This window comes from Dermacentor albipictus, chromosome 6, assembly GCF_038994185.2.
Source record: "Dermacentor albipictus isolate Rhodes 1998 colony chromosome 6, USDA_Dalb.pri_finalv2, whole genome shotgun sequence".
NCBI classification, from domain to species: domain Eukaryota; kingdom Metazoa; phylum Arthropoda; class Arachnida; order Ixodida; family Ixodidae; genus Dermacentor; species Dermacentor albipictus.
The window spans coordinates 135,343,660-135,357,815 of record NC_091826.1 but is presented as its reverse complement, the minus strand read 5'-3'; the positions used below and the strand labels follow the sequence as shown (position 1 = coordinate 135,357,815).

Genomic DNA, 14,156 nt, shown 5'->3' with positions numbered 1-14,156 from the left:
TGCCCTGCAGTGGGCGTAACCAGGCTGATGATGATGATGATGATGATGATGATGATGTCGAGTTCAAGTCGGAAACGTCGCAGGCCGACACATTTCAGGAACTCAAGCGACGCATGCAGTCGCAGCCGGTACCTGCACACTTTGACGAGGATGCCGATATTGCAATCCACACTGACGCCAGTAGCCTAGGCCTCGGTGCCCTCCTTGTCCAGAGGAAAGACGAACTTGAACGGATGATATGCTAGCCGGTCGCTGTCAAAAGCGGAAGGCAATTATTTTACGGCTGAAAAGGAATGCTTCGCCATCATTTGGGGTACAGCAAAATTCCGCCCTTACCTCTAGGCAGGCCATTCAAAATCGTCAGCGACCATCACGCGTTGTGTTGGCTAGCTAAATTAAAGGACCCTTCAATGCGGCTGGTGCGGTGGAGCCTCAGACTACAAGAATGTGACGTCACGGTGATATACAAGTCCGGATAAAAACACTCTGACGCTGGCTGCTTACCACGCGCCCCCATGGATGCCCCGCCGGAAGAGGACGAGGACGACAACGCCTTCCTTGGAATAATAAGCGCGGAAGACTTCACTAAACAGCAACGAGCAGACCTAGAGCTAGAAGGCCTCGTCGAGTACTTGGAAGGGAACACCAACGTTTTCTCAAGGGCATTTAAGTGCGGGTTGTCTTCGTTCACGCTACAAAACAACCTACTCGTGAAGAAGAATTTCTCGCCAGTCCGCGCCATCTACCTTCTTGTTGTACCGTCAGTGCTGCGTCCAGAAGTGCTGCACACCCTTCACGACGATCCAACCGCTGGGGACCTCGGATTGTCCAGGACGCTGTCGAGGATACAGAAAAGGTATCACTGGCCGCGTCTGACTGCCGATGCCGCCCGTTACGTCAAGACATGCCGAGACTGTCAGCAACGCGTCACCCAAGACAACGCCAGCAGGATTACTACAGCCGATCGAACCTCCTCACCGACCATTCCAGCAGATTGGAATGGATTTGTTGGGGCTGTTTCCGATATCAACATCCGGGAATAAGTGGATCGTCGTGGCGAGGGACTATCTCACCCGTTTTGCTGAAAGTAAAGCTCTGCGAAAAAGCAGCGCAGCCGAAGTGGCGAAATTTTTCGTCGAGAACATCCTGCTGTGTCATGGTGCCCCAGAAGTCCTCATTTCCGACAGAGGAACGGCTTTTACGGCAGAGCTCACCCAAGCCATTCTGCAGTACTGCCAGACAAGCCACAGGAGGACAACTGCCTACCATCCGCAAACGAACGGTCTCACGGAGCGCCTGAACAAGACTCTTGCCGACATGCTAGCAATCTTCGGCGACGTCGAGCACAAGGCGTGGGACGCGGTCCTGCCGTATGTAACCTTTGCTTAGAAAACGGCGGTGCAAGAAACAATACAGATCACGCCGTTCAAGTTTGTTCACGGTCGGAACCCGACGACGACGCTCGACGCCGTGCCGCCGCGCGTCACTGACGAAGAGAATGTAGACCTCGCTACCTATCTCCAGCGCGCCGAAGAAGCCCAACAGTTCGCCTGCCTACGGATCAAAAACCAGCAGCGTACCGACTGCCGACACTACAACCTCCGACGACGCAACGTCGAGTACCAACCCGGTGACCGTGTTTGGGTGTGGACCCCGATACGCCGACGAGGACTCAGTGAGAAACTACTCCGACGCTATTTCGGACCCTACAAGGTCATCGGACGTATTGGCGCACTTGACTATGAGGTCATGCCAGACGGCATTTCGTATTCACAGCGGCGCCGCGCACGATCTGAAGTGGTCCACGCGGTGATTCCTTAGCCCTTTTACGCACGCTGACGAACTTCCTAATTTTGTTGTTTCTTTGCTTCAGGTGTTTTTGTTTATCAGTTTCATTTGTTTGCAGCATTGGGTTGACGCTGATTAAGGCCGATCCACACGACGGACCAGGTCCGCGGGCCGCTCGGTCACGTGATGCGACGTGATGCGCCCGGTGTGGTCCGGCCCGGCGCAGAGCACATCCAAACGGCGGACCGTCATAGGGGACGGCAGAGCAGACCAACCAGCTACACTCTCGGCCAGAGTGTTATCATTGTTATCATTCCGGCTCGAGTCCCACAAAGCCGGGAACTGCTCAACGAAGTATACAAAATAAAAAAGTCCTCCTCGTCACTCCAAGAGGACACGGTGTTTAAAAAATATATCTTCTGCACGCACTTTAGGCGGAACGGCGGACATGAAACGACTGGCTTGTCTGGCTTTTTCTGAGCCGAAAACTACATTGGATTTGGCTGAAGAAACTCTGTTGATGAACAACATTCGTTGGCTATGCCGAAATTGCTGCGGTTTGCATGCGGTTCGCTGCCAACACGGAAGCGGGAAAAGCCTCGTCAATTTGTTGTACCGCGAGGGCCGCGGTCTTGCGCGGGCCAACGGCGGTACGCACGAACTGGTGACTTCCTATCACGTGATGCGCGCACCGCGGTCCAAAAGAGCAATTTGGTCCGTCGTGTGGATCGCCCTTTAAGAGGGTGGGGGGGGGGGGGGGGTATTGACACATGTACAGGCTCGTCCACTCTTAGGGTGAACACGGCTCACCGTGGCCGCGCTCCGCGGGGCGCCAGTGCGTCCGGAGCGGCGGCGCATCGAAGCGAAGCGGCGCAGGCGCACACGGACTTCGGGGAGGCGTTTCGCGTCGTCTGCTACAGCGCTGGAGCGCGCCGCTCTGGCTTTGCTGTAAAGTACACTTCGCTAGACCCAGGTGACTGAGCGACCGAGGCGGCGTGGCGGGAAGGCGCACTTCACTTACTGGAGCATTTTCCAGCTGGTTCGGTCTACAGCTTCTGAACAGCCTGCTTAATCAATATACATTAACAGAAACAAGCTTATCACCACATAAATCACTTAGCATGTTTTTAATAAGTGATGAGGGTAAAAATACAGTCACTTCTTCGCGCTCTTTATTAGACTGGTGCCATTTTATTTTACTCTCACATCACTTGGTGTAGTGCATACCGAGAAACCTATTAGGCGCGCTCTTCTTCGTTGGAGTCATCATGTGATGAGCTGAGCGCGCCATTTCGCGCATCTCTTGATGCTAGAACGAATTTGCCTAATTGACCAAAAAAAGCCACCGAAACCCGCAATAAATTCCACAGAAAGTTAGAGAACGATTGTTCGATCATGCATCATCATGTTTGCCATCGATTTTACCATTAAGGAGGGCAATAATATTACTTCGACAGCAACTAAGAAGTGACATCCGCTACTTCGCGACTTTCTTATTGACGCGTTAATGTCGCTGGTAGGGGTGCATGGAGCGCTTTACGCGATGTTGGAAAGGGCTCTCGCCTGCATAGCAACTGATTTGGCGGCAGTTTTACTCCCCCTTTTCATCTTTCTACATCATATTTTTGTTGTCACAGATTGGTTAAAATCGCCGAAGCGGTGCCGGTCCTTTGACGGCTACCTGACGTGAGAAGTCGCATTCTTATTTAGAGGAATCGTCGGTCAGTTATTTGATTACATTGATTAGGTGGAGTGAAACATGTGGCGCCGTCGTTTATTTGGTTGTTTGAATAAAGGGAAAATTAGACATCCACCCGTTTTGTTTGTTTTTTTCTCCTTGGAGTCGATGCACGCCGCATCCGAATGCCCTTCTGTCCGTTTTGAATAGGTAATTGAATGGATGGATGAATGGATGCAAAACTTTAATAAGGTCCTGAGGTACGCGACTCAGCGCGCTGCGGGCCGCTCCCACGTTGGGACAGTCAGGCCTTGCCCAACCGCGTAATTGAAGTGGAAAATCTATAATATACATGTCTGTTTTCTAGCTTAAATTACGTCTTTCCGGTTAATTAAGTCGTTACTCGCTTGTATTTCATTTCAGTATTTCCTCGGAATAGGTCATATGTATATTCTCACTAGCATATAATTGTGCGGTATGCGTCCCGATGTGGCACATGGCTTCTCCGTTACGCCATATAGGGGGGCATCGGATAAATTTGGAGAAAAGGAGGAATTGATTTCTCTTTCTTTAGGGGCTAGGGGGGTGGCGAGGCTGAGTGGGTAAAACTCAAATATGAATACGGCACAGGAACCCTTGCCTTGAACAAGCGATGCTGTTGCCGTCGTGGGGAAGTGGCCGGTCCGTGTGTTGGACGAACGTGGCCATGATAATTAAACCGGCGGTCATGAGGCCGGCCCGGTGTCGTCTGCCGACAGCATGCCGGTGGTCGGCCAACGGGCTCGACATTTGTAAAAGCCAAGCCCGGCCCAAGCCAGATTGCTATGTTCGGGCCAGTCTACTTTTTAACTGACCATGGGCGTCAGCCGGATCTACCGCCGAGCCACCCCCCCCCCCGCCTCCCTCCCTTCTTTTTGGCCTAGGTCATGCTACTCCATTTTAGCTTAATATGGTGGTGTGGTGCAGCCAACGGCTGCTCAAGTGAGTGACTGGCCGCTCACGAGTTAAATATTCTGGGATGATTCGTCAAATCGAAAGACACCAGAGGTGCACGTTTCCAATAAACGCATTTCTGTCGACTTGCATGATGAATGGCATCTTGTTCGCTTGTCGGTTGCCGGGGCACTTCGGCGACAAAAACGCTGTAACAGTGCAGGATTTTATTTCCCCGGTGCACTGTCGGAAACTGGCCATGTCGGGGGTGCTGGCAAAAGAAAGAAGACGCATTCTAGATCTGTGCCTACAAAACTATTCTCAACACGTTACATCGTAGATGACAAAAAGGCCACTGAAAACTGTGAATCGAATAGTCCAGGCTTACAAGAAGGATGGAAGAATTGCGGATGCTCCCCGTAAAGCCCGGCAAAGAGCGACCACTGAAGCTGAATACATGACCATTGTTGCGGCGGCTGCTGCATACCCGACCTTTATCGCTCGGGAAATTAAGAACGGCCTCTGTATGGGTGACGTCTCTGACACGACTATCAAGCGTCGCCTCTACGCCCCAGACTAATAAAGAGCGCGAAAAAAATGACCGTATTTTTACCCTCATCACTTATAAAAACATGCTAAGTGATTTATGTGGTGATAAGCTTGTTTCTGTTAATGTATATAATTAAGCAGGCTGTTCAGAAGCTGTAGACCGAACTAGCTGGAAAATGCTCCAGTAAGTGAAGTGCGCCTTCCGCCACGCCGCCTCGGTCGCTCAGTCACCTGGGTCTAGCGAAGCGTACTTTACAGCAAAGCTAGAGCGGCGCGCTCCAGCGCTGTAGCAGACGACGCGAAGCTCCTCCCCTCGGTCCGTGTGCGCCTGCGCCGCTCAGCTTCGATGCGCCGCCGCGCCGGACGCACTGGCGCCCCGCGGAGCGCGGCCACGGTGAGCCGTGTTCACCCTAAGAGTGGACGAGCCTGTACATCTTTACCTTTCTCGGGTGACCACGTTTCACCGCCTAGCAAATGTTATCATGAAGGGCAGGACGCGCCGGCATGTATAGGAAATTTCTGGAATGTTATCGATGGTTCCATCCGCTGTCTGTCACCGAACCTTGTGTAACCTGATTGCATGTACGCGCGAAGCGAGTAGTGTGGAACTTTGTGGAAGACACGCGCGTCCCAGCGATTAGTCTGGAACATTCGACAACTGATCTATAAAAGCCGACGCCCTTGACCCGCTGACCAGATTTTGACGATCGCCTACGGTGTTAGCCGTTGTCGCCGTTTTTTAGTGTAGCCTGTTGTAGTGGACACAGGTTCGCCCTATAAAAGTTAGTTTCGTCTTTCACAATATTGCTACTGTGTTTTTCATACGTGACTCCACGTGACAATACTCTCCCGCGTGAAATAAACAACCAAAGGTTACACAGGCGCTTTGGTTTCCTTACGTGCACTGAATGTGAAAGCAGTAGGACTCTTCCGCGCGATACTTTTCGCTTGGTCATATGCTCGAATTGGGCAAAGTAAGTTTCGATGGTGGGCCACCCAAATTTTTCCAGTGGGCTATTTCGGTGTTGAACAAAGGTCAGCTAAATTTTTGAGTTGGGCGAAGTCAACTTTTTGGGTTTGGGCCATAGCGTCCGACTGACGCCGTAGCTGTTCACCGTGGTATTTCGCGTGCGGACCGCAACACGTTCAACGCCGGTAGCGTGACGTCATCACTTGGTCTCATAAGATTTGGTACACTCAGATGTTAACGCCGGACCGACATTTTCCACTTCGTGAGGCATATATATCATTCACATTAAGAGAAGAAATCATAGATGCATACTCCGTGCTAGGCACAATGGCACAAAGAGCGAAAAAATGAGAAGGATATTAGGTGCTGCCGAAGTTCATCAGCATTTCAAAAAACAAGCAAGAGCGTAACACACCTTAGTCTACGCAAACAATTAGTGCCAGAGCCATGACTGTCATATAGCGCCACCCTCACAGGCAACGATTTCCTAGAAGCACGTTGAACCAATGGCAAGGTATTGCTTTTAACTTCACTAGCACCAATATTTTAAGTAAGCACAGCACTAAACACACTATCAAACTCAAAGCGTACTAACAAGCTGTAGCTGCTCGGCAAACGTAGATGGCACAGTCCGACGTCCTCGTCCTCCCACCTCCAATTCTATTTCAAGTGGCGAAGTAATAGAAAAATATTGCCCCCACCGCTTGTAGGCTCAGTCGCACACTTTCTGCAGAACGCTTCTTGCAGAATCTACTGTGGCAAGGATCATCATGGCAGGTGGCGTAAAAACTGCTGCACGCGCGGTGCGAGCACTCACAATTCGTGCCGGAGGCATATCACACTCACCCTCTTTTCTTTCTCTCTCTGCAGACAGTGCGCTGGCGGTTGGCTCGGCAAACGGAACGTCGCCTTTTTATCTCACTGCAGGAATAGTGCCGCATTCTTTTTTTTCAGAAATAAAGGCCTGAAAAGAAAGGCCACTCATAAATGCGTAGCTAAGCATTTCTATGCTTACCGACCGCGCACAGCCGTCCAGCTGTACGTTCGCCCGTCCATCCATTCCGTAAGACGACCGTTTTCAAGATAGCGTCCGCAGCAGTGAGTGAATTCAGCATTGTGCTGCCTCTTCAACACGTTTTAGGCGACGAGAACACAGCGCTGACGAAGCTATCAGCAATATGGCCGCGGCACGGGCCATATCTTGAAAGCTATCAGCAATCGGCGCTCAATGTCGCCATTGCAGATCGCTTTCAAGTTATGGCCCGTGCCACGGACGTGCCATACACAGCCGCCGGCAGAGTACGGTTGATAACGGTTCACGACGGTTCGACGTGGGTGGACAAGGCGCTAGAGAGCAATAACGTCTTATAATAATCGGAACATCATCAGCTCACCTGGCTCTGCCACCTGCAGTAATTTGCTTGCATCATCTATCCACCTTGCGCCGCCGTGCTCAGCAGCTCCTGTCGCCGCAGCGACCGTTCGTAGTGACCGGATAAAGTTTCATAAAAGTGATAATGACACTGGGCGGCGTGAAGACGATGAAATGACACAATGCTTACGCTTACTTAGAAAACTTCTCGATGAGATTCTGCGCAATTGTATTTTGCGTGGGCCGCGTGACTCAATAATAGACGGCAGAGACGCAGGTAGGGCATGCGTTGTGACCTACTATGCCGCTATCCACAAGAAGGGAGCAGTGTGTTTGCCAGGCTAATCTCAACTGTCAGTGCCTTCGGTCCAACTATTCCAACAATAGAAGCACGACAAAAACGAAACCTCCTTTGTGCTTACGCCTGAAAGGAGCCCGCGGATCATGAAAAAAAAGCGGCGAGTGTAACTTTTTTCGGGCTTTCTTTTTTCAGGCTTAGGAGAAACTTCATTCATAAGGTATTGAGCAAAAGAAAGCCGTATCGGGAATTTTTCAGGGCGCTCTGCTATTTTTTCAGTGACACTTTTGCCGTGAATACATTCTATAAGGATGGCAAAGTAATGAAAATACCAAAATATGTAATTGAGAGAAATACGAAAAAATGTTTAACTAGCTCCAAGCGACGGAAAACCTTAACGTTCAGATAAGTGGCACATCCCTTACAAAAATTTTTAATGTGTTTTTTTAGAAAGTCTTTTGAACTTTCTCTATAGAACTCTATTGTGTTTATTTTGATTACCTATATAATTTTCCTATAGAGTTTCAAAAGTTATTTGGCCACCGCATTCTTATAGGAACTCTAAAGACACATTTCTATACAACATTTCTATCGAGTTGCTTTAGAGATGCTAAAGACAAATTTCTATAGAATATTTCTATCGAGTTGCTTTAGAGATGCTAAAGACAAATTTCTATAGAATATTTCTATCGAGTTCCTTTAGAGATGCTAAAGACACATTTCTATAGAACATTTCTATCGAGTTGCTTTAGAGATGCTAAAGACAAATTTCTATAGAATATTTCTATCGAGTTGCTTTAGAGATGCTAAAGACAAATTTCTATAGAATATTTCTATCGAGTTCCTTTAGAGATGCTAAAGACAAATTTCTATAGAATATTTCTATCGAGTTTCTTTAGAGATGCTAAAGGCAAATTTCTATAGAATATTTCTGTCGAGTTGCTTTAGATATGCTAAAGGCAAATTTCTATAGAATATTTCTATCGCGTTGCTTTAGAGATGCTAAAGACAAAAATTCTATAGAATATTTCTATGCAGTTGCTTTCGAGTTCCTACAAGCAAATGCCTATAAAAGCTAGGCCGATGTGTGTAAAGTACTTGCAATTTACCAAAGTTCTACTGTAGGCAATAAGGACTACAGTAAATGCAGTGGCAAAATAATTGGTGCTACAACCACAAAGTATTCAGTTTGAAATGTTTATTGCACTTCAGACTAGATACATGCTTCATATATGTGACATACACACTTCAGACTAGAACTTGCAACACACAAACTGTAGCTGCCAACATGCTTCTCAGGTCAAGCTGGTGGTGCAAACACACGAAACATGAGGTAAAAGAATCAGTGGCAGACTTGATTACAGTTGACACCTCGCAATAACAGGCTTGACTAGGACAAGAAACCATACCAATAAAACTGCAAAAGGAGTGCCTGTTCCAGCAGTGCACATTAAATGTTTGGATACTAAAGCCTGAAAATAGACTTATATGAATGTGCACTGCAATGTTGTGTCAGCCTGACGAAACGACACAGCATTTTAGTCTGAGCAAAAATAACACTGGCAGTCGCTGCAAAAATGTGGCAAATAATGACTTTCACAGATAAGTACACCATATACCGAAACCACACGGCATTTTAGTCTATGTTTATGTGTAAAATTAGCACTGGTAGGCCCTGCAAAAATGTGGCAAACAGGGGTTATCATAGAGCAGTACAGCATATATCGTAAAAAGTTTAAAAGCTTGTATTTCGTTGTAAGGCAAACAATTTTGATATCAGGGCCAATATTCTAATTAGGGTGAGAAATACAAACCAGACCGACACACGCAATGACTAAAGAGATTTAGCTCAGGAGCTCCTATGTAATGCACATGAACAGTAAAATCGTTTTTCTTGGCAACTGTGCAACCAAATTTGATGAGGTTTGATACATTTAAAAATGTTTAAATTATAGTTTTTACATTAACACCATCAATTTTTATTAAAATTTGCTGAAAATAGCAAAACTTGAAGGAAAAGGACTTAGTTTGCAACTGTAAATAAAAAAAAGAGCTAGCACAAGTTTGTTAATTCTGTAAATTTTCCTACTCAAATACATCCAAAATACAGAAATACTTTTAAGACAACCACAGCACTCATTTGAATTAAGTTTGTGGCATTTGAGAATTCTACCTGTTGCAGGAAGAACTATTTGGCAGGTTTAAGAAAAATAACACCATGAAGCTTGCTAATCCCCATCTCTGTGCCAGAAAGAGATATCATAGTTCTGCAGACTCCATCTGCTATGTATAAAGTCAACAAACTGTATATATGAATTTACAGCTTACATGAAATTGCTGCAACGTTTGAGAGTTTCACGCATCTACTCATAAATTAGTGATTGTATATTAGAGCAGCATATGGTATCTCTAATTTGACAGATTAAATTATGGTATTGGGTCCAACAGAAATGTGATCTCATTTTTTGTTATATAAGATTTGTTAACCTTACTGCTCTGTTTTTTCAAAATTTACAGTTTCCATGAATTCGTGCTACGTGAATTATGCTTTTTCAAATAACGTTTACTTTCATGCAACAATATTTCTTTATTTTACCTGACTCCTTGCTAAAAAAACTGCAAAGTATTCATGAGATATGAATAAATAAATATTAAGTGAATAAGTAAACAAATAAATATTGCAGTTTGTCTTATCATTCCACCACCAGCATGAACTGTAGGGAGCTTTGGCTACTGCCCACATGGTTGCAAGTTCATTCTTACATGATCACCTGCTATTTCACTTCCCAGGAATGGAGTGAGGAAAGGCTAGTTTTTGGCCTCATTTGGTCCGTCTAGTAACGGCGACGGTGGAGCCTGGAAAATAAAATTGAAATTAATTTTCAAAAGGTGTAATGAACATTCAGTCATAATGTATTAGCAGGCACAAACATGCCACAAATATCTATATAGTTGTAGCATTATGCTAAGTTTCCTTTCAGTATTTCAGAAAAAAATTATAACAGAAATGTGGCAGAACGCCCCACCTCCCCACCACTCTGCCAAACAGTGGCAGTTCTTTTGAGAATCACTTTTGAGAATATTTTTACTTTCCCAAGATTCGGTGACATCAGCACTGGGCCAATGTGCCTGGCAGTAGAATACCATTGCTGATGACAAAAAGCATCTCCGAACGACAACAGCCTAGTCACACATTAATCTCATCTTGCAATGACAACACATTCCCATTTATAACATAAGCAAGCAGGAAAACCCATGAGCTAAGAGTCCTATACAGATGTCACACTATGCATAGAAAAAAATTTTTTTGAAAAGAAGGGAATGATCTACTGGCTTCTATTGCTGAGCGGTAGACAAAATGAATATTCCATCCGCTATTAGCCATAGTTGGTATGTACTATGCTTAATATGCGAATAATAAATTTCTCACATGGAGCTTGGGCAATCATGACGATGCATCTAAGTATGCATTGTATGGGGAACAATAATGTTTTAAGTTGTTTTCGCAAACTATGATGGATAACTGCCAATTTGTGGTATTTGGAACACAGTCGCGGTGTCACTGTCAGATACAATGGACACAGTATATTCGTGCTTTTTGAGTTATTGAAACAATTAGTTTCTAATCTAGTACGTGTATGTACACTGATATGTATCCTAAACGCAATGATAAGACTGCCCAATTGCAATTGAAAAGTTAATTCAGTTTTAATTAAAAAGTGTCCTTCTTGCAACCTGGCACGTGAAAAACAGAAAACAAAAATTATACTAATCAAGTAACTTTGAAAACTGATTGCATAACTGCTCTATAGGTCAAGCAGAAAATTTAACAAGAAATAACGTGCCTAAAACTAGTTGCAACAAACAAATTTGTTACTACGAAGGGTGCGGACAATTCAGTAAACAGATTGTGACCCAGTCTTTTTATGTGGCATTCCTCAGTGATGTTGTTGGTCAATTGGTTGCCGCAGCTGAACAGTCTAAATCTGGCGCGCAGCCCCAGTCCCATCGGTGCATGGTCAAGTGGGACGAACATACTGATCCGGGGAGTGAATTATGGTACTGTCTTAGGTACGTGTTGAGGCACCGGCCAATCTGTTGCATGTACATTTGACCAAATATACACATGATCACAAGAATAGACTACACTACCCCTGACAAACAAGACAAATTTAGTGGTATCTAAGCAAGCCTTTCTTGTCAGGGTGCCATATGCACAGCAGTGTGCAAGAGAATTGAGAAATTGAGAAAGGCAAGCAGGCAAGGGAGGCTTGCTCGGTGAAAGATACCACCAAATTTGTCGTGTGTCACAGGCAGTGAGTGCACTGTATCCCTTTCACATGTGGTCAAGCGTACATAGGGCAAACTGGCTGGTATCTTCTCATGTGTATAAGAGGTCACCATATTTCATTTAAAAGACCAGTATGGTCATCCAACTTGGCCGTACATTTCTACAACGGGGCTTCATGTTGGATTACAATCGTTCATCTGTTTTCATCCACCGTAAAAACTGACAAGTGAAATCGATGAGGCATACCACATATATAGTAAGAGATGTGGGTGAGCCCCCATATTTAATGCAACAAACAAAAAAGGCATCCTGTGTAGGTCACAAGGTATCCATATCAGTCTGTGCCTATGTACTACAAAAGTAAATGCAGCTTAGTAAATACTGACCTTCATATTAATTTTCAAGAAATTAAAGCTCACCAAATGTGTATTTTGCAGTGGCTGTTACTATGGGAACAGAGAAGTAACTGTAAAGATATCATTGATAAACAAAGATGTGCACATCTACGTGCTTAGACCTGTGACATATTTAGTCCACTACCCTTCGAATTCCTACATGCACAGAAAACTGCACGAGATTGTAGCACAAACAGAAAAAAAATTATGCAAATAGGGGTACAGCATAGGAAATAGTTTTCAAAGAATAAAACCCCAATAAAAAGTCATAAATACACTATGTACAAAGCAAAAAATATATGTAACTTGCAGGTAAGCAACTTACGCAAAAGAAATACTAAACATCAGGAATGGTTGGGTATAGTTTTATACAGAACACAATCATGTGGGCATAATGGCTATGCACACTAATAGGTAGCAAGTTCAATAAGGTTGCATAAATATTTAGTCTCTTTAGTATGCTGCATTAAGTAATGTGTTGACAAACTTCACCATGAATGACACCAAGCCCCCTTTTTGGAACACGTACATTTCATACACACCTGTCATGACCATCCAGATCACACGCCATGCTGCTGCAGCCATATATCCACAGGGTCTGCATTTCTTGGGGCTCCTCGATCTTGTAGTTTATGTTGTGGGTCACGGCCTCGCCACTACAAAATCAATTCTATGTTAGCTTATAGCAGTGGTACAATAATGCTGTGATATCGTGAAAACATGCAATCAGCACCTAAAAGAGTCACGAAAACAATGTCTGCACTAATGTGGAAAGAGAGCAAATGCTTGAAATCATCGAATGTTATGACAATGCGGACCTCTACATCAAATAAAGTTTTGGACGCACCGCAGCAGCAGATTACAATCTAAACTTAATGTTTTTTTTTCCCATTACATAGTATAGGCAACGTTCCCCTGTCATGCTTAGTTAAGTCAGTTATGTCAACACATCTTGCCTTGGAAATAAAGCTGTACTAGTAGCAAGATGTGATTGGCTTAAATTTTTTTCTTAGACCTGTTCGTTAGCCAAAAACCTCGTAAGCAGAGATTGTGCACAACGTCGAAGCATTTATAAGTGAGGAAACGTCATTGAAGAAAGAATCGATGAAGAGGTAGACGGGTCGTTACTATGCAACTTTAGCAGACAAGCGGGAGCTCACGCACAACTGCACAAGGCGAACACGATTTCCGAAACCACCAGAATTCTTGGTTGTTCGCGGAGCCGGCGTAAACACGTCCTCACTCCCCGACGCTACCTGGCGTCCCCCTTCTCAGGGGAAGCAAACACTTATCAGGATTATCAATTCCGCACTGTGGCAATAGAGTTGCGTACACAATTCTTACAACCAGCGCGTAGCAAGTATCAGCACAGGGTTCACTGTTGTCGTGGGTGTTCCACTTACTACGTTCGCAAGGCACTCTATACACACACGGGAAGCACACACAACACGGATGAACGCACGTGTAGCTGGCGAGCACGATTGCTTACCGTTTCAACAGTACGACGAGGTCGAAAGGCACTCTCCAAGTTTCCAGTGATGCGTCTGCGATGTTACTTGCAGCTTTCAAGCCGCTGGGTAGTGGACGAGCTGAGGCGCGCTAATAATACGCATTACTTCTTTGCGCCGTCCACCAAACTTTCCACGAACACAAGCGGAGACAAAGGGAACGCACTCCATGGCATGAAAATCGTTGGTCCACATTTAGCTGGCGCGCCACGCATACGGCGTGCTTACAGCGAGACTCAAGCCATCTTCTGGCACTTTCGTGCTCGCGAACTACGTCTCATTTCATTACAGCAAACCTAATAACACACGATCAAGCAAACACATCGACGCAGCCCGCACAACAACCGTTGAAGACGGAGTAATAACAACACGCC

The 14,156-nt window shown here is 45.6% G+C and overlaps 1 protein-coding gene and 1 long non-coding RNA gene across 3 annotated transcripts in view; one reads left to right on the top strand and one right to left on the bottom strand.

Moving 5' to 3' along the window:
- Window positions 1-14,156, top strand: part of LOC135902239 (agrin-like) — a 615,148-nt gene that overhangs the window by 200,272 nt on the left and 400,720 nt on the right. The window lies entirely within an intron of this gene.
- LOC139047123 (uncharacterized) lies at window positions 10,278-14,080 on the bottom strand. The gene is made up of 3 exons (XR_011507050.1): window positions 13,764-14,080; window positions 12,817-12,930; window positions 10,278-10,444 (listed from the first exon to the last, which is right to left on the bottom strand). It is a non-coding gene; the product is annotated as an uncharacterized lncRNA (long non-coding RNA).